Source organism: Carcharodon carcharias, chromosome 14 (assembly GCF_017639515.1).
Source record: "Carcharodon carcharias isolate sCarCar2 chromosome 14, sCarCar2.pri, whole genome shotgun sequence".
In the NCBI taxonomy this organism is placed as follows: Eukaryota; Metazoa; Chordata; class Chondrichthyes; order Lamniformes; family Lamnidae; genus Carcharodon; species Carcharodon carcharias.
Genome location: NC_054480.1, coordinates 11,881,702 through 11,902,552, shown reverse-complemented (window position 1 = coordinate 11,902,552; position 20,851 = coordinate 11,881,702).

The window sequence follows — 20,851 nt, the reverse complement described above, 5'->3', positions numbered from 1 at the left end:
CTCATCCACTGACCTTCCCCTTGGTCTATTTTCCCAGCCCGCTTTAGACAACTCTTTCTTCATACCTCTGTAATTGCCCTTATTAAAGTTGAGGCCACTGGTTTGAGGTCCGAGTTGCTCGCCCTTAAACTGAATTTGTTGTGTTCGTTAGCCCCCAGAGGATCCTTAACTACAATATCTCTTATTAATCCCACCTCATTATACATTACTAGATCTAAAATAGTCTGTTCCCAGGTAAGTTCTGCAATGTATTCCTCTAAGAATCAATCCCTGATTAACTCTACAAATTAGTCTTCCATGTTACCCCGCCAATCTGATTTGTCCAATCAATATGCAACCACTTCATAATCAAACCATTTCATAATTTAAAAGACTTTTATCAAGCCATCCACAGTCTTTTCCAGATAAAAACAGTCTCAGTCTGTACAGCCTTTCTTGATGAGTATATTCTCTCAATTCTGGTGTCATCCTTGTGAATTTCCTTTTTACACCTTCGCCAGCGCCTTTATAAAGTTTTTTATAATATGGAGAATGGAACTGTGTACAATACTTTAACTGTGGTTAAACATTAACATTGCAGGTTTACAAATGCTCCCGAAAGCTTGGCTTGGCTTCAGGCACCTCTAACTCAAAAACTCTTAATTAGTTCACCCAACTTTAAAATTAAACACATAACCTGGACTGAAGCTCTAGTGCAGTACCAGATGAGAGCAGCCCTTAAGATAAGAATATATAAACATGAGGCATTAAACTGAGGCCTCCTCATGGTTCAGTAGTTGAGGCATATGTTAAACCGTATGGTACAATTTGAAGAGCATGGAGTTTTCTGGCCGTCATTCCTTCTTCAACCAGCACTTATGCAAAACAGGTGAAATACCCATTCATCTCAAATCCATTCGTGAGATTTTGCCCTATACAAAGTCGCCACTGAATTTACCTCCGTAACAAGTTACTGTTTTCTAAAGATACTTGGGACGTGCAATAAAATGTCTCTGAGATGTGATAAGACACTGTATATAGTCAGTGGATGAAGTATCCAGCCCCATGTTCAAGCTGTATCTTTTAGTAATGTGGAGTCCATTGCTGAAATAATAATGAGAATCATAATTCTAGGCCAGTCACACCACATAATTCAGTGACATTACCGAGATATCTAATCTATCTTTCCAGCAATTGAATAAATAATTATTTGAAATACACTTTTTTCTTTCTTTAGAGAACACACCAACGTTATACAGAAAAAGCTGAACAGGTATCTTACACGAATCTGACAGAACTCAGACACATCAACATAGGAGATTACGTAAGACTGTTCCATCATTAGTGATTGAACAGGACAGATCTTCAGAATCTGCAGGTTTAGCACAGACAGGGTGGGGTGGGGGGGCGGGAGCATGAACAGCAATACAGGAACGTCAGTGTTTCTGATAATTATCCAACGGCCACCCTTTCCCTTTTATTCATTCATTTTCAGGATATGGGAGATGCAGGCAAGACTAGCATTTATTGACCATCCCTAGTTGCCTTGAGAAAGTAATGGTGATGAACCTTCTTCCTGAGAGCTGATTGCAGTTTGGCACAACTGAATGGCTTGGTTGACTGCTTCAGAGGGCAGCTGATCATCAACCATTTCAAGTGTGACTGGAGTCACTATAAGCCGCACTGGATAAATTTGGCAGGTTCCCTTCCCTAAAACAATGAACCACTCAAATCTTTATGACCATCCAAAAACTTCATGATCATTTTTATTGATACAATTTTAAAATTTCCTGATTTTTAAAAAATGCTATGGCGGAATTTCATGTCCTTTCGATTGTCAGTCCAGGCTTCTGCATTACTAGTCCAGGTAACATAAGATCATGCTATCATACCCACAACTGGAAATAAAAGCACTGGCATACATAAACATCAGGTGAAGTCAGAATTGGGTTTAGTTGTGATGCTGGAATTGAATAGCTCATGAAGACTAACTATTTAATCTTCCGTCGGTGATTAACTCTTGGGTAAAGTACCAGAATGTTGTTGATCCCGATGTGGGACTGGATCCTACCATGAGTTAGCGGAATTGGAAGTGCTTCCCTTTCTTTTATTTATTCATTAATGGGATGTGGGAGATGCTGGCAAGCATAGAATGCCCATCTCTAATTGCCCTTGAGAAGATGGCAGTGAGCCGCCTTACTGAATCACTGCAGTCCATGTAGTGAAGATGCTCCCTGTAATGACTCGATGGAGCGGACAGGTTTCAACAAGAAACTGATAAACTTCATTACAGAGAGCTTTTCAGGTGCTACATGCTCGATCAGGACTCTTGTCAGGAAGCCCCCACCCCCTGGACTGCCTGTGCTTAGGGATCATTGGTCGGAGCCTCCCAGAACATCATGTGACCCCTGATAGATAGCAGGTTAGGCTATACCTTCAGTTGCTACATTTCCTACCCTTTTAGTTTTTTACAATTTCTGTTTATAGGGAAACATTTGAATATCCAACAATATATACATATATACAACTTCAGGTAATTAAAGTCTCTGAGGTGCTCTCCTTATATGGCTGGAGTGGCGTAGCTCTACCACTTGAGATTCCGCAACAGGATCGACAGTATCTGGAACTGCAACAAAAGACACATCATTAGAAAATGACAGTTCTGGGTTTGGCAACTCCCCAGAGACATCGGGCATGTCTATTCTAGGTCAATCTGTCTCCTCAGGAACTGACAGTTTGACATTAATTACAGGCAGAGTCGCTGGTTGTTGGAATGTCTCTCTAGCACAAATAGATCTATGTGCTTACGAATGATTCTATCTTCCAATTGTACTTGGAAAGATAATGGAGCAGTGTCTGAGACAATGGTTCCAGGAACCCAACAAGATCCACTTCCAAAGCTTTGCACAAATACTGTGTCACCTACACTGAACATGCAAGCTTTGCTATGTGTATCGTGGTTCAACTTTTGATTACTCTGATTCTGCTCCAACTTCCCCTCTAAATTTGGAAACACCAGGCTTAACCTGGTGCGTAGGCGGCGTTTCATCAATAATTTAGATGGTGTTGAGCCCGTAGTCGAATGTGGCGTTGTACGATAACTGAGAAGAAAGCAGGAAAGTTGAGATAACTTTTTCATACCAGACTTGAAAGTTTGTACACCTCTCTCAGCTAAACTATTCGATGAGGGGTGGTAAGGGGCTGTTTTAATATATCTGATTCCATTCAGATTCATGAATTTCTGAAATGCTGTGCTGGTAAAGGCTGTACTGTTATCAGAAATGATGATTTCAGGTAGGTCATGTATGCTAAAACAATGACGCTTTCCGGTTGTTGCGCTCGATGTTGGCGATTTGACTTTGTATACATCCATCCATTTAGAATGTGCATCTACAATCAACAAAAACATGGTACCTAAGAATGGTCCTACATAATCGATATGTAGTCTAACCCAGGGTCGACAATGCCACTCCCATGGATGCAAGGGAGCTAAAACAGGCAACTTCTGTTATTGCTGACAATTGAGACAGTGCTTGACCATGCTTTCAATGTCACTGTCAATGCCTGGCCACCAGACATAGCTTTGCGCAAGCATTTTTATCTTTGATAGTCTGGATGCACACAGTGAAGCTCTGTCAAGAGTGGCTCTCTACCTTGGACGACAACTCTTGATCTTCACAACAAAATTCCATCTTGACAGCTTAACTGTATTTCTGGCATGGAATGGTCTCAAATCTTCAGATTCAAGCGAATTTGACCATCCTTGCAAAACAAAGTCTCTGACTTTCGGCAAGATTGGATCTCTGTTCATCCAATTTCTAATTTGCTTTGCACATACAGGCGAAGAATCCAAGAAATTCAGTATCAGCACCCAATTCTAAGTCCTATCATGAATGAATAGACCTCATGAAAACGCACTTCTAGCCGATGTCATCCATAATAATACAGCATTTTAAATTTCATTCCAGCGTTAGGGCCCCGGGAGAGCCCATTGCAACCTATGTAGTGAACCTTAAGCAGTTGACAGAACACATACTTCGGGGACATACGATCTCATTTGCTGCCACATGCACTCAGAAGAATGGCTTTCTGCTTTTTCTCCTTGGTAATTTCGTTTGCTACAAAATAAAATCAGAGGCGCTCTACATACTGGCTCCAGTCTTCCATAGTCGCATCATAAGGATCAATTCTGCCAAAGAGTGGCATGGCTGGTGAGTAGTCGTTTATTTTTCTTAAGATTTGAAATACTCATGGTAACACGGCAAGGTGCAGCGTCGGAGCTATTTTATCCTCATTGCCAAATGTAATGACTCGACAAAGCAGACAGGTTTCAACAGGAAACAGATAAACTTAATTACAGATAGCGTTTCAGGTACTACATGCTTGATCAAGACTCTCGTCAAGAAGCCCCCACCCCCGGATTGCCCTCGCTTAGGGCTTATTGGTCGAAGTCTCCCAGAACATCATGTGACCCCTGATAAGCAGTAGGAGAGGCTAAACCTTCAGTTACTACACTCCCATAGTGTTGTTAGGCTGGGGGTTCCAGGACTTTGATTCAACAATGATGAAGCAACAGAGACATAGTTCCAAGTTAGGATGGTGTGTAACTACTAGATGCTAGAGGTCGTGGGTTTGGCTTGTGCTGTCAAAGGAGCCTTGGTGAGCTGCTGCAGTGCATCTTGTAGATGGTACGCACTGCAGTGACATTGAGTTGGTGGCGGCGGATTGAATGTTTAAGATAGTGAATAGAGTGTCAATCAATTTTGTCCTGGTTGGCATTAAACTTCTTGAGTATTGTTGGAGCTGCACTTATCCAGGCAAGCGGATAGTATTTCACCACACACCTAACTTGTGACTAGTAGATGGTGGAAAGGCTTTGGGGGGGTCAGGAGGAGAGTACTCGCCACAGCATCCCCCGCCGCTGATCTTTTCTCATAGCCACAGTATTTATGTGACTGGCTCAGTTAAGTTTCTTGCTAATGGTGAACCCCAGCATGTTGATGCTAGGGGATGCAATGTTGGTAATGTCATTGAATATCAAGGAAAGATAGTTAGCCCTTTTCTTGTTGGAGATGGTCATTGCCTGACACTTCTACGGCATGACTGTCACTTATCGGCCCAAGCCTGAATGTTGTCCACATCTTGCTGCATGCAGGTCATTATCTAAGGAATTGTGAATGGAACTATGCAATCATTAGTGAACATCCCCATTTCTGATCTTATGATGGAGGGAAAGTCACTGATGAAGTAGCTGACACTACTACAACGAATCCAACCAGTGGAGAGATCTTCTCCTGACTCACATTGACTTCAATTTTACGAGGGATCCTTGCCACAGTCAGTCAAATGCTGCTTCAATGTCAAGGGAACTCTTTAGAAAGTAACCCAGACATAAATAAGTGAAGGTGTCTATATAACTTCAGCACCAGCAAAATATCATTGTATAATGACACCAACTTTCCACAGAAATCGATGACTGGCATTAGAACTGGAACATCAATCTTAAAAGCAGTTTTATTGTACTTACTATTAGTTCATGGGATGTAGCCATCACTGGCTTGGCCAGCAATTATTACCCATCCCTAACTGCCCTTGTTCAGAGTCAACCACATTGCTGTGGGTCTGGAGTCACACATAGGCCAGACCAGGTAAGGACAGCAGATTTCCTTCTCTAAAGGACATTAGTCCTATTTACAACAATCAGCATCATGGTAATCATCAGACTTTTAATTCCAGATTTTTATTGAATTCAAATTTCACCATCTGCCATGGGGGGATTTGAACCCAGGTCCCCAGAGTATTACCCTGGGTCTCTAGAATACTAGTGAATGATAACACCACTATGCCACCACTAAGTTAACAATGGAACTCAATATTGGAGCAGTATGTTCCATGTACGAAATAGAGGCTTCTAATTTTCTTTTTAAAAAGCTTGGTGAGACTGCCCTCCCCTGGTTCCACTTGTGCCTGGCTGATTATAGCCACAGTATGTTTAGGAATGGGAAGTCCCTAGGACCTCCCGATACTTTCTAGGTTAGTGGATGTCACTGCTGTACCCTCACCCAGAAGACAATTAAGAGTTTAACTGTGGGGCAGGGGAAAGTCGGTGTATATGTGTGTACTTACTTGTACAGAACTCTCTCCTGGGTAGAAGAATCTGAGCTGGAATCTGGCAGTGACCTATGGACCTGGTGCACGGACTCAGGTCTATCTGAGATCCAATAAAGGTTATGTAACTGCAACATTTCTCAATCCAATAATATAATACTATACCACCATTGTTAGTAGTGAGTGATGTTTAAAATCAAAGAAACACCATCATTGCCAAGGTTTCGTCTTCTCCAAATCATACACCATCCCGACTTGGGGCTGCATTGGCTGTTCTTTTAAAATAGCTGAATTAAAATCTTGGAGTTACCTTCATCACATGTACTGCAGTGGCTCAAGAAGGCTCACCAGTGTCTTTTCAAGGGGCAACTGGGGATGATCAGTAAGCAGAATTTCATCAACATTGCTTACACCCTGAGGACAAGCACCAAAACAGTTGAATAAAATGAAAAGTATTACACCTCAACCATACTTCTTCATAAAGTTTTGATTATTTAAAGGTGATCTGATTTTTTTTACCTATTCACAAGGTCTGGGCATTGCTCACAAGGCCACATTTACTGCCCATTCCTAATTGCCTTTGAGAAGGTGGTGGTGAGCCACTTTCTTGACAATTGAATGTCTTGCTAGGCCATTTCAGAGGACAACTAAGAATCAACCACATTGCTGAGCATCTGGAGTCACATATAGGCTAGAGCAGGTAAGCACAGATTTCCTTCATAGATGAGAGGAGCAAACTGGAGGTGTTTTCTAGAAATCTGGTTGTTTCATAGTTACCATTACTGGTGGTAGCTTTTTAAATTCCATTTGTATATAATTAACTGCATTTAAATTCCCCAGGTGCTATCGAGAGATTTAAACTCACAGCTCGGGATCATTAGTCCAGAGCTCTGGATATCTGGTCTGGTAACATAACTACTATGCCACCATTACTAAACATTGGGATGAAAGTGTAAGATTGACATGCTAACCTTTCAATTCTGGTACCTGTGTTTGAATCCTGCTTCAAGCTGAAGTTATGTATGCCTGTTCTTTTCTGAATTAGGGGCAGTTTATCTACTGTAGGTGCTAACCCTTCTAGCAACCTGAAAATTTATTTCATGTTGGATGCTGTCAAGTCCAAAAAGTTAGCAATAGAGGAAGCTCTCTTTCCCTCAGTCTGAACTGAACTCTTTTCCAGATCTGAATTATTTGAACAGATTAGACAGATTTCTTTTAAAAATAACCTTTTGGAATACAGTATATGAATAAGTTGAGACATGACACATGGTGGATGTAGTGTGCTTGGGAGGAATAGGTGAATCAGACCTATGGTTTCGAAGCTCTCCACCGCTGGGGTTTTCCCTATCTCGTGTCTGGATTGTTGTAAATTAGTTGATAGAGATTGATTGCTATGATCAGTCAACAAAACCATTATCAACCAGGATGATAGAAGGCAAACTTGTGGACCCTGATCTTTTCTTATCTAATGATTTCTCCTTCCCCGAGTGGTAAATCCTGCACCACCCTGTCATAGAAAGTTCACAGAAAGAGGCCACTTGGCCTATCATGGCTGTGTCAGCCAAGAAATGATCCACCCAGCCTAATACCACTTTCCAGCATTTGGACTGTAGCTCTGCAGATTATGGCATTTGTGTTGCATATCCAAACACCTTTTAAATGAGTTGAGGGTTCCTGCTCTACTACCCTTTCAGGCAGTGAGTTCCAGAAACCCACAATCCTCTGGGTGATTTTTTTTTCCCTCATCTCCCCTCTAATCCTTAGAACCATAGAAAAGTTACAGCACAGGAGGCCATTCAGCCCATCTTGTCCATGCCAGCCCAAGGACACCCAGGTGCCCTTTCTAATCCCACCTTCCTGCACCTGGCCCATAGCCCTGCAGCTTATAGCACTTTAGGTGCAGATCCAGGTACTTTTTAAAAGAGTTTAAAGTTTCTGCCTTGACCACCAACTTGGACAGTGAATTCCAGACACCCACTACCCTCTGCACAAAAAATTCTTCCTCATGTCCCCCCTACACCTTCTGCCACTTATCTTGAATCTATGTCCCATGGTTCTAGAATTCTCCATCAAAGGAATCAATTTTATCCTGTCCACTCTATCTATTCCCCTCATAATTTTGTACATCTCAATCAAGTCAACTCTCAGCCTTCTTTCTTCTAAGGAAAATAATCCCAACCCATCCAATCTCTCCTCGTAGCTACTCTTTTCTAACCCTGGCAACATTTTTGTAAACCTCCTCTACACTCTCTCCAGAGCTATTACGTCCTTCCTGTAATGTGGTGACCAGAACTGCACACAATACTCCAGTTCTGGGCTCACCAGTGTTTTATACAATTCCAACATTATATCCTTACTTTTATATTCTATACCTCTGCCAATGAAGGAGAGCATTCCATATGCCTTCTTTACAAACTTGTCTACTTGAACTGCTGCCTTCAGGGACCTGTGTACTTGTACACCAAGATCTCTCACTTCATCTACCCCTCATAGTATATTCCCATTTATTTTTTAATCCCTGTAACTGTTTGGCCTCCCTAAATGTATGACCTCACATTTCTCTATGTTAAAATCCATCTGCCACTTTACCGCCCACTCCACCAACCCATCTATATCGTTTTTCAGATTATGGCTAACCTCTACACTATCCACTACTTGGCCAATCTTTGTGTCATCTGCAAATTTCCCAATCGTGCCCCCCACGTTCATGTCCAAATCATTAATATATAACACAAACAGCAAGGGTCCCAACACCGAGCCCTGTGGAACACCACTTGAGACAACTTTCCATTCGCAAGGGCAGCCATCGACCATTACTCTTTGTTTCCTGTTACAAAGCCAACCTTTTATCCAGTTTGCCACATTACCCTGAATCCCATGGGCTTTTACTTTCCTGACCAATTTACCATGTGGGACCTTGTCAAATACCTTGCTAAAATCCATGTACACAACTTCTTTCAATCACTTTTAATCTATGCCCCCTAGTCACTGACTGCTCCGCTAGATAGGCCCTTCCCATCCACTATATCCGGACCCTTCACAATTTAGTACATCTCAATCAAATCTCCCCTCAGCCTCCTCTGTTCTAAGGAAAACAACCCCAGCCTATCCAATCTTTCCTCAATGCTGCAATTTTCCAGTCTTCATGACAACATCCTCGTAAATCTCCTCTCTAAGGCAATTACATCCTTTCTATAATGAGGTGACCAGAACGGCACACAGTACTCAAGCTGTGGCCTAACTAATGTTTTATATAATTCCAGCATAACCTCCCTGCTCTTATATTCTATGCCTCAGCTAACAAATGAAAGGATTCCATGCTTTCTTAATCATCTTATTAACCTGTCCTGTTTCCTTCAGGGATCTGTGGACATTCACGCCAAGGTCTCCCACTTCCTCTACACCTCTCAGTATTCTCCCATTTATTGGGTAATCCTTTACCTTGTTTGACCCAGAGTCCTCTGACTCTTGTCGCTTTAAATGGAATGGCTTACATTTATACAATGTCTTTCATGTCCTAGAGAGTCCCAAAGTGCTTTACAGCTAATGCCTTGCCATTGGAGTCCAGTCACTATTGTCATGTAGCCATACACAGAACCTGCGTTGCATACAGAAATGTTCCACTAACAAATGAAAGGATTCCATGCTTTCTTAATCATCTTATTAACCTGTCCTGTTTCCTTCAGGGATCTGTGGACATTCACGTCAAGGTCTCCCACTTCCTCTACACCTCTCAGTGTTCTCCCATTTATTAGGTAATCCTTTACCTTGTTTGACCTAGAGTCCTCTGACTCTTGTCGCTTTAAATAGAATGGCTTACGTTTATACAATGTCTTTCATGTCCTAGAGTCCCAAAGTGCTTTACAGCTAATGCCTTGCCATTGGAGTCCAGTCACTATTGTCATGTAGCCGTACACAGAACCTGCGTTGCATACAGAAATGTTCCACAAACACTAAATGAGGTAACTGACCATTTGGTCTGTTTTGGTGGTGCTGGTAGTGGGGTCATTGTTAGTCAAGACAAAGGAGAGTTCCTCTGCTTTTCTTCAAATAGGGCCATGGATTCCTTTATATTCATCTGAATAGGCAGACAGGGTCTCATCTGAAAGATAGCAGCTTCAGCAATGCAGAAATCCCATCTGTACTCAAGTGTGCTCACATCCTGGAGTAGAACTTGAGCCCACACTTCTCTGATTGAGCGCTACCATGGAACCAATTGTTCCCTCCTTCATCTAGCAGAAGAAATAGATCACTGAAAAAGCAGGGTACAAACAGAAAATGCTGGAAATATTTAGCAGGTCAGGCAGCATCTGCAGAGAGAGAGTTACCACTTCTCTTCCAGGAATGCTCGCCTTGAAGAAGTTCTGCTCTTAAATCCTATTATAACTAAAACCACGTGGTTTCTCTCTCCACAGATAATTGACTTGCTGAGTATTTCCAGCATTTTCAGTTTTTATTTCAGATTTCCAGCATCTGCAGTACTTTTCCTTTTGTAAAGCAGAAAGAAAGGACGTGCATTGCTATAGTGTCTTTCTCGACCCCAGGAGACCCCAAAGGACTTTACAGTCCATGAAGTGTGTTTGAGGTGTAATTGCTGTTGTAGTGTAGGAAATACTCATAGAGTTCATTGAGTTATACATCACAGAAACAGGCCCTTCAGCGCATTTTGTCCATGCAGGCCGGCAAGCACCTAACTGTTCTAATCCCATTTTCCAGCACTTGGCCTGTAGCTTCATAGACATCTACAGCACATCATGTCTGCGCCATTCAACAAAGATCTGACTACAGTAATCCCATTTTCCAGCCACTGGCCCATAGCACTGTATGGGGGAAATGTTCCAAACTGGGATGCTGACTTTGTAAGGGACTCAGAGCACTACCCTAGGTTACTAGTCCAGCAACAATACCACTCTGCCATTGCCTCCCCCGTTATTTATTTGTATCTATGTCCACTTGTCCTGTAGCCAGTTTGAGGGATACGGTGGCTGTTAGAATGTGATAAAAGGCTGGTTTGTTCACTAATGTCATTTAGGAAAGGAATCCTGCCACCATTACCTGGTTAGGCTTATATGTGACTCCTATACCAACATGATTGACCCTTAACTGCTCTCTGAAGTGGCTAAGCAAGCCACTCGGTCGTGTTAATACCATCACCGATTCTTCAAGAAGGAGGTGGTTGGTGTTTTGGGCAGCCTTGCAGCACACTAAATTCTGGCCATCCAAATGGTGGCCAGCACTCTCCAGGATGCGTTAAGGGGTTTTCAGACTTAACCAAGAGGGGTTCTTAGTATACCCAAGCTAACCCACACATCTCTGTCTTCATCCTGCAAAAGCAGTACATCAGCAGCATGGAGCATGGTGAGCTAGCTGTACGGCCCGTGGTGTACAGAGAGTGGAGGTGACGGAGAAGAGAGCGATGGGGTTGCCTTGCTGCGCAAAGGGAGAAGCAGCACCCTCAGGAAGAAGGGGTGGCTGGGGCTCCCGCACACGCTCCAGAAGAGCCACAATGAGCCGTCGTTCTTGGCGCCTAGCTAGACCCACCATCTATAAATACCACCTTTCATTCCAGCAGATGACCGAGAACCAGTGTCACCAAAGACTGAGCATGTCTAGGGAACTGATTGGTCACATCTGCCACCTGCTGCAGGATTTAATGCCACAGGGACCTGGAGGGCATCCACTGCCAGTAGCTGTGAAAGTGACCGTGGCGCTCAATTTTTATGCCAGTGGCTCCTTTCAGGGCTCCACGGGTGATCTCTGTGGGGTATCACAAGCCTCCACCCACAAATGTACCCATGAGGTCATGGATGCCATTTTCACGCGGGCACACACCTTTGTGCATTTTGCCTGGGACCAAGACAGCCAGGACGCAAAAACGATTGGATTTGCACAGATCCCAGATTTCCCAAAAGTGCAGGGGGCCATCAACTGCACTCATGTGGCACTCAGATCTCTGTCGCAACATGTGGTCAACTATGTCAACCGCCAGGGCTTCCATTCGCTGAATGTGCAGCTGAAATGCGACCACCAGAAACACATCCTGCAGGTCTGCACACGGTTTCCAAGGAGTGTCCACGACTGCTACATTCTCAGTCAGTCACAGATCCCTGATGTCTTTCAGGGTCCACAGAGGTTGCAGGGTTGGCTCCTAGGGGACAAGGGCTACCACAGAGGAACTGGCTGATGACACCCATTCGGCGGCCTCAAACTACAGCAGAACAAAGGTATAACGAGGCTCATGCTACAACTCGCAACTTGGTGGAGCAAGTGATCGGGATGCTGAAAATGAGGTTCTGGTGCCTGGAGAGGTCTGGTGGAGCCCTGCAATATAGTCCACAGAGAGTGTCACATGTCATTATCGCCTGCTGTGCCCTTTACAACCTAGCGCTGCATTGGGGAGAGGAGCTGGCTGAGGAGGGCAGTCTCCTCCGATGAGGAGGACGTCGACAGTGAAGAGGGTGAAGAAGTCCTCGAAGGCGATGAGGCCCTCACACTGGTCAGACGAGGCAAGTGCGCTCAGGAGGCCCTCATAGCCGCTAGATTTGTGAAGACTGATGATGACATGCAGTGAGGAGACACCATAGTTCCTCACATTGCATCTATGAATGTTTGACTTTAGTCTGGTTTTATGACAGCACACATACCCTCTGTGAGAATGCTCCTGTCATGGAGACACAGTGGATGCCCAAATAGTCACTCGATTGCAGTCACAGGACAGAGTCACATGAGGGGACATGTTTCATTACATTCTTAAAATTTCTTTTTCATATCTCTTCATCTCCCTGAGGCAGCTCTTGTGCGCAGGTGCAAAGTTGCACTCGCCCAGCTCGCAGTCCTCCCTCTGCCCGCACAGGCAGTGCTGAGTACTGCTGCTCACGTTTCACGCTGGGCAAGCCTTAATTGGCCCACCAGCGTGAAATTGCCTTTCAGCCCCGGGTGCGGGTGGCAGTCGGCTTTCCGACCATTCCCGCCCAACATGGATCAAATTCTAAAGACAAAAATACCTGGAAAAACTCAACAGGTCTGGCAGCATTTGCGGAGAGGAACACAGTTAACGTTTCAAGTCCGAATGACCCTTCAACAGAACAAATGGATCAAATTCTGCCTTATGTGTGTGTGAGACTTTAATTGGATTAAAGGCAGCTGGTCTGAAGGTTTGAAATGTTAAGTAGGTTGGCATAGGAGTAAAAGGACATTTGCATTTTTAAATAAACCAGACTGGATTGTTTTCAAAAGAGCAGAGAGAAGTGTCACCTAGTCAGGTGAAGTTAAGAACCAGTGTGTTTATTTTGCCTAAACATTATTGGTAACCTTAGTATTATGAGAGATTTTTATAACTAGCAGGGTAAAGGCAATAGTGAAACAATGGGAATTTGCATTCAAAGGGGAAATTATGTATAAAGGAGTGAAGGCTGTGTGTAAGAGAAGGCAGTCTAAGATTCAATAAGTGTAAAATGCCTTCAGCCTGTATGTACCAAACTGCTGCCTCCAGAGACTGAAGTTAAGAGAACTCACTTTGGATTTGACTATTCAAGGCATCGTTCACTTTGCCTGGGTCTTCTAAAATCTACGGGCGGAATTTTCTGGCTGGCGGGGGGAGCGGGTGCAGGCAGGTGCAGTCCCAATCGCTGCTCACGATCAGGTCCGCCCCACCATTTTTCGCAGGCGGGTCAATTAAGGCCCACCCAGCGTACTTCACAACTCCCGTGCATAGTAGGAGTGGGCGGGCGGCAGTGGGTGCACTCAGCCCACCAGGTCCAATGGGGACCCAGCGGCCTGTATAAAGGACGGCTTGGCAGCCTTGGAAAGGCTGCTCACAATGGCTGGGCGAAGGGCTCTGCAGAGGGGCAATGGAGGTGATACCAGTCCGGAGGGTAGGCCATCGGGGCAGGCCAAGCCGGAGGGTAGGCGATCGGGGCAGGCCAGGCTGGAGGGTAGGCGATCAGGGCAGGCCAAGCTGGAGGGTAGGCCATCGGGGCAGGCCAGGCAGAAGGTAGGGCGGGGGCGCCAGTGTGCCCCTTATTTTTCTGATGACTGCCTTGTTGCTCTCCTCGAGGAGGTGGCAGCACAGCGGGATGTGCTGGTCCCCCAGGACGAGAGGAAGAAGACCCCCCGACATGACGAAACGTGCCTGGCAGGAGGTGGCAGAGGTGGTGAGCTCCTGCAATGTGGTGTGGCGCACTTGGATCCGGTGTCACAAGCCCCTCAACAACTTGTTGCGCTCTGGAAGAGTGAGTACCATGTCAGCATGGTCACTTAACCCAGCAAGTCAGCTTTCCCCCCTGCTGCTCCCCACACCCCCAAGTCTGAGTGTAGCGACTGCATTGAATCATTGATGGCATGTGTCCTTTGCTGGGTGGACCAGCAGATATTGCTAATGCCGAGGTCAGCCTGAGAGGGTGGTGAAAAGATGGGTTCTGCGCCTGCAGTATGTGGTACACTGTGAACCACATGGCTGTTTTGGGGGCAGCCTGGAGGAGCTGCACCTAGGCGCTGTGCTTGAACTGCAGGACATGTCCAAGTCAGGGTGATGACATGCTGGGAGGGGAGCTTCAGGTTGGCATGACAACGAACTATCTGCTGCCCTCTGCGCTCCATGTGCTTGCGCCTCCTTGCTATGAAAAGATATACTATGTGGTGCCTAATATGATGTAGGCAACATGTGGCCAAGCAGGGGGCGGGGTGGGGGGATGTTGGTGGGGGAACAGGCCTAGCACCTCTGTGTGAGCGTTCAGCAGCAGTGGAGTGAGGAAGCACAGGAGCCCTGATTTGTCCCACTCTGGTTGGGGTGGGCTGCGCACGAAGAGAGTCCATGTACAATTTGCACAAATCAATGCTCTTCTCTCATTTTCGGGAGAAGAATGCTCATAACATGGCAGAGCGTGTGAGGACTGGTGGTGGCCAGGTGCAGTTAGCCATTCTCAGCCGGTTTGAGTAGGAGGCCGTGGATTGGGAGAGGTGCCATGTGCCCAGGTCCACTGCTGTCAGTGAGGCTGGGGTGCCACGGCCAGGTATTTATGCCCAACAGTGAGGTCAGCATTGTTTTCCCAACAGCCATAGCAATGCTGGATGTTAATTGACTTAATTCTGCAACATAGCTTGACCATTGCTTGTGGAAGGATGAGTGCAAAACGATCCGGGGGCAGGGATGCACTTTGACATTGTCTCCACGTTAACTGATCCAATGTCCTTGTTCTTCCTTTCAGCATCAGCGCAGCAGGATCGGGAGGAGGAGCAGCAGAGGCTCCCTCTCATACCTGAGAGGCCTGCAGTCTCACCAGTGTCACACTATCTCTGCCAGGCAGGCAGTAGCGCAGATACTAGCACCTCGATGGGAGTTAGAATATTGGCTAGTGTCCCGGGGCACAGCATGAGGGCACTTCACAGTTGCTGGAGGAGCTTCAGAGACAGAGAGCGCCCATGGCGCCAGCAGTCAGAACACTGCAGGGGACCAGGCACATGCTCAGTCGGTGCCTGATGATGAGCCTCTGGAGTCATCCGCGATGCAGCAGGGGCAGGAAATGCGGCCGGATGTGTGGGAGCATCTGGGAAGATACATGAGGCTATGCTTGGCTTGGTCTCCATGGTGGAGGAGTCTACGCGGACAATCGCTGAAGCAATAAGCCACATGTCCAATGCCATTCGTCCTCCATAGAGAGAATGGCGACTCTGGTGGAGAGGCTCCTCCAGGAGGCCCATCAGGGCGTCCTGGGGATGCGCTCTGACCAGCAAGCCCTCACATCGGCATTGATCTCAGCTGGGCAATGCCAGTGTGGGAAATGCTCTGGGCACCAACTGCTGTCCTCCCAAAGGTGGCTCCTCTGGAGTCTGAATCTGCACTCCTGGCCTCCTCCCTCTTCTAGCCCTCCCTTCCTCCTCAGAGGAGGTGCCGCCAGTGGACAGTTCAGCTCCCATTCCCAGGCTAAGGAAAGGCTTCCTGAAACCTGCAGGCCCAGAAAAGATTCCTCACTGCAGCGTGCTGACCTGAAGGTTAAGAGTCCAGACAAAGCAGCTGGTATGTGTTTTGAAGTATTGCAGGTCAGACAGGCAAGTTTCAATAGCTTTGAAAAATCATTACCTGATAGAGCACACTGGCGACCCCAGTGAGCCTTCCTATCCCACCTGTCTATGAGGTTTATACAAATGTGTCCTATCCACCTGCCCGTTGTGCCCGTGCGCCGACCCAAAAATTGCACGGGTGCTGAAAAATCGGCATCGATTGGTGAGTCAAGGGCCTTAAGTGGCCCATTAATTAGAGATGGGTGTACAGCAGATATCGAAGCACGCCCACCCAACGAAATATCACGATGGCACGCAGTGACATCAGGATGCTCGTCCGACATCACCGCAAGTCATTTTACACGATGTGTGGGACCCGCTCCTACACGTCAACGGGAAAATCCTGCCCTGTGTTCTACTGTTGCCTTAAGGAAGATGTAACTGGGAATCAGATTAACTAGGGGATTTAAAAGTTATTGTATTAGTAATTTGTAGACATTTGCATGTGCTTACAATCTTTTATTTTATTAATAAATGTTTAATATAGTTTTATAAAACCTCAAGACTCTGATCTTATTATTCCTGAATTCAAAGCCCGCATCTCGAAACATCCAAATTGAAAATTAGTTGTGACAGTTATTTCAAGTTTCCCTCTGAGATTTGACTAGCTCAGCATTTACCATCTGCTGTGTCATAACACCGCCTGCAGCAGCTGACACCTTCACGAACACAGCCTTACTGGTCACAGATGTTGAAGAGATGGGGGCCAGCCGCACCTTAAAGGTGCTGAGAGCACACAGTGAGATTGATGGAACTCTGTGACGCCTGCTCATGACATTCTGGCAGCAATGACAAGCACCGTCGAGGTTCAGGCATCACTAATATGTCCAGGGAGTGTGAGGCTGGGCCATCACTTTGTTCTGAAGGCTACACAAAGCACAGGGAAGAGGCCCTGGGCTGAGACACCTGCATTTATCTTGTACAGAAAGGTTTCACATCTGAGTGACACGAACACTGGTCATCAGAACAAGGAGCCATAGGTAGGGAGACATTCTTGGGGGTTTATTTACAATAGTGAACATTATGTACAAGTGATTAACATCCATACCAAGGCTGTGCAGCTATATCTCCTTAACTTTTCTAACCCTGTTGCTACGTCTTGGTGCTCCCTGGACATCTACAGCAGAGGTGAAGGCGGCCTGCTGACTGCTACGCCCCACCTGTGATGAACTTGGTGGGCATCCTCTGGACGGCTGAGACCTGGAGGGCCCCAGCCTGCTTTTGGGGTCCTGCTGTGTGGCAGAGGCAACCTCCGCGGCCTGTGGAGCTGGAGCTGTTGGGGTCACAGGAAGAGGGGATTCTGATACTTCTATCTATGGGTGCCCAAGGGCCCCTGGCTGACTCCTTGAGGTGGAGGGGTGGTTGGAGTGAGATCGGCTGCCCAGCACCCCTCTCGCATGCACACTGTTGAAAGCCAACTATGGCATTGGCGTTGGAGTTCAGCCCACGCAGCAGTGTAGGAGCGACGTCCGGGACCAAGGTCTCTATGCCGGCCGCCATCCTATCATTGTTGACCTCGGTGCATTGGCATGCCAGCATCATCACCTCAGCCTGAAGGCAGATGGACTCCTCCATCGTGCCTTGCAATCTGAGGGGTGTGGCAGACATCCCTTCCTGATGTTCCCAAGATTGCCTTTGCAGCTCCAGCAACTGTGACATGACCAAGTCCAGAGGCTCATCATCTGACTCTGATCCAGCAAATTTCTGGCCTCCAGCAGTCTGCGAGTGCCGGACATCTGGCAAGTCCGTGCCACCACCTGCTGTGGATCTGAAAGTGTGATGTGCTCACCAGATTGTGATCCCGAGGCTACTCTAAAGCTAGGTCCCACCGAGGTATGTGTATCTGCGCTGATGGAGGGTGTGGGTGAGCACTGTGATGGATCTTCAGGGAGGATTTCAGTGGATTCCTCTTCTGAGATTCCCATGGGGCTTCATTTGAGGCCCTAAGTTATGGACTCTTCTGGCAGTTTCCCAGAGGTGCCTGTGAAAGCAAGGAGAGATAGTTAGTGCCTGGCTGTGGCCTGTGAAACAGGACACGTCAATCACAGCATGGTTGTCTGATGGATGTTGCACTGCTGGATCCTTACTTGGTAGTGCACCGACGATCTCACCATCAGCACAAGAAAGGTCCAGATCCTCACCGGCCAGCTGGATGCCTCTGTTCTCAAAGTCCATGAGGGCCTTGATTTCAGGGATTCTTCCACCAGTCTGTGGCCTCTCCCTCTTGTTGTGTGCCAGGTTGTTCTGCATGAATAGAGATGCAGAGAGTGTAAGCAGGATGCCTGCCAGGCCAGATGATAAGTATGCTTGGCATGTGTGGGTAGTCCCATGGACAGGATGAGAACAATGAAAGTGTGTGTGAGACAGTGAATGGTGTTGTCTCTTGAATTGGCAGTGAGTGCCCTGTGGATGTGTGATGGGCTTGTGGGTGTGTGAGCTAACAGTGATGAGAAGGGTGACTTACCCTAGTGGAATGGAGGTCATTCATCCTCTTGCAGCACTGGGTGGCTATCCTATTTTGCAGGGCATTGGCACTGATCACCACCTCCCAAGCTGGATTAGTGATGTTGCTGCCCATCCTGTGGCCAGAGTGGGAGTAGAGGACAACATGGCAGGCCTCCACTACGTCAAAAAGGCACTTGAGGGACGCGTCATTGAACCTGGTAGTTACAGTCTTCTTACCTTGCGGGGCCATGTCTTCTGTGCAGCAGTCCTGGGCTGGAAGCACTGAGAGGTGCATTTTAAATATGACAGCTGGCATGATGAACTGGCGGGGTGATGTTGTGGCAGGCGAATGAAAGCCTGCCTGCCATGGAAATGGCGTGTTTCCCGGGAATGTATAATTAATGCAGCAGGTTTGGGATGATACCACGTGAGAAGCCGCCATTGTAGTCGATGGGTAGAACGTCGTTTTACCTGCCCACTACCGCACTTAGTACAAATCTGGGATGATTCTGCCCCCGGTCTTGTATACTTGAATATAATCATGTTCACCCAATAAACAAGTATAATTCAGAAATTCGTTCCTTAGCCAGTCACAGCCAACATACAACATGGTGACCGCGGTGCTGGCAGCTGTGAAGGACCCCAAAATCTCCAAAACACAACATTAAAAAAGTTTGCAAGTCTGACCTGAAAAAAAAGGCCAAAACTGAAGACTTTGATAAAACAACTAAAATCAGCAAAAGAGCATGGAGGCAGAGAGAAAAAAAATCAACTTTTCAATTTGCCAAAGGCTACACCATAGTACCTGGTGGTCTGAAAAAATAACCAATGTGGCAGCAGAGTCAGAGAACACAGTGACGATTGGGGAAGGGTGAGCAAACCTTGAAAAAATCTCAAAATCTTCAATCTAATGGCGCATTATGCAGGCAGTACTGGACAAATCCCATTTCTAGTACGCGCGGGTTTCGATATACTTCGCAGTCTGGGTCCGAGTTTGGCACTATTACACGATTCCCCCCCAGTGGGAGGAAAGCAGTGAACAAAGCTTAATTAGTTTAAAAATTTGTGACGTCACAAAAATATAATAATTCTCATAATACTATTGTGATTTATTGCAAAAGTAGGTTAATAGTGGGGTTTGGATAGTTTCTGTGCATGTGTGTGAGGGTGATTTAATTGAATTGGAGACAGCTGGTCTGCAGGCTTTGACTCGTCAAAAGAAGCTGGTTTGAAATGCTAAATACGTAAACATGGCTGAAGTTTTAGAATGTGAGGTGAGGGGAATTTGCATTTTTAGATAAATCAGGGTAATCAAAGAGATGGTAGGATATTACACCTAGCCAGAGAAGTTAGGCCAAGCAGTGTGTTTGTTTTTCCCAAAGGTTACTGATAATATTAACATCATACAATGATTTATGTTATGAGAAAAGTAAAGTTCCAAAGACATATGGGAACAATGGAATTTGCATTAAAATGGAGAAACATGTATAAAGGAGATTGAGGTTATGTGTTAGAAAAGACATTGATAGATTTACCAGAAGTGTGAAAAGCCTCCTGTAGTTGTGCATTAAGCTGCTGTCTGCAGAATTCTACTGTCCATGGTATTGTGTTTATTTGCTCGGATTTGTTTAAATCTATTTCTTTTACCACTGTCTTTATGGGGGTATAAATGGAAGCCAGATTATTAGGGGTTTTTAGGAGTTATTATAGTATTAATTTGTAGACCTATGTATGTGCTTGAAATCTTTTCTTTTGTTAATAAATGTTTAATTTAGTTTTCTAAAAATCTCTGAAGTCGTGGTAGACTTATTCCTTCTGAATTCAAGGCACGCATCTCGAAATAAAATACAACTTGCAAAACCACTGTGATCGTGTGATTAAGTTTCCCTCGTGGATTTGATCAGCCTGGCACACATCATCTGCTGCATCATATCAATGAAGTTAAGGAAAGATTAGCAAAAAGGGTCAGTGACTGGAGCGGGTATCAGTGAAAGGATGGTCAGCATGGGAAAACTCCATTACTGCAACAGAAGTTTAAAAAATCAAGGTACACCTCCTAAAAGCAGCTATGGATTCCAAATTCACCATGCCAGACTGATTTGGGCATATGGAAGCGCCAGGTCAAACACAGAATTGGACACGTTGGAGGAAGAAATTTTTAAGATTCCGGACTGCTTTCAGATTGGACAATAAGTCTGAGGCTCAACAAGTCAGTACATTATTGTACTTTATTGGAGCAGTTGCCAATGATGTTATAGCA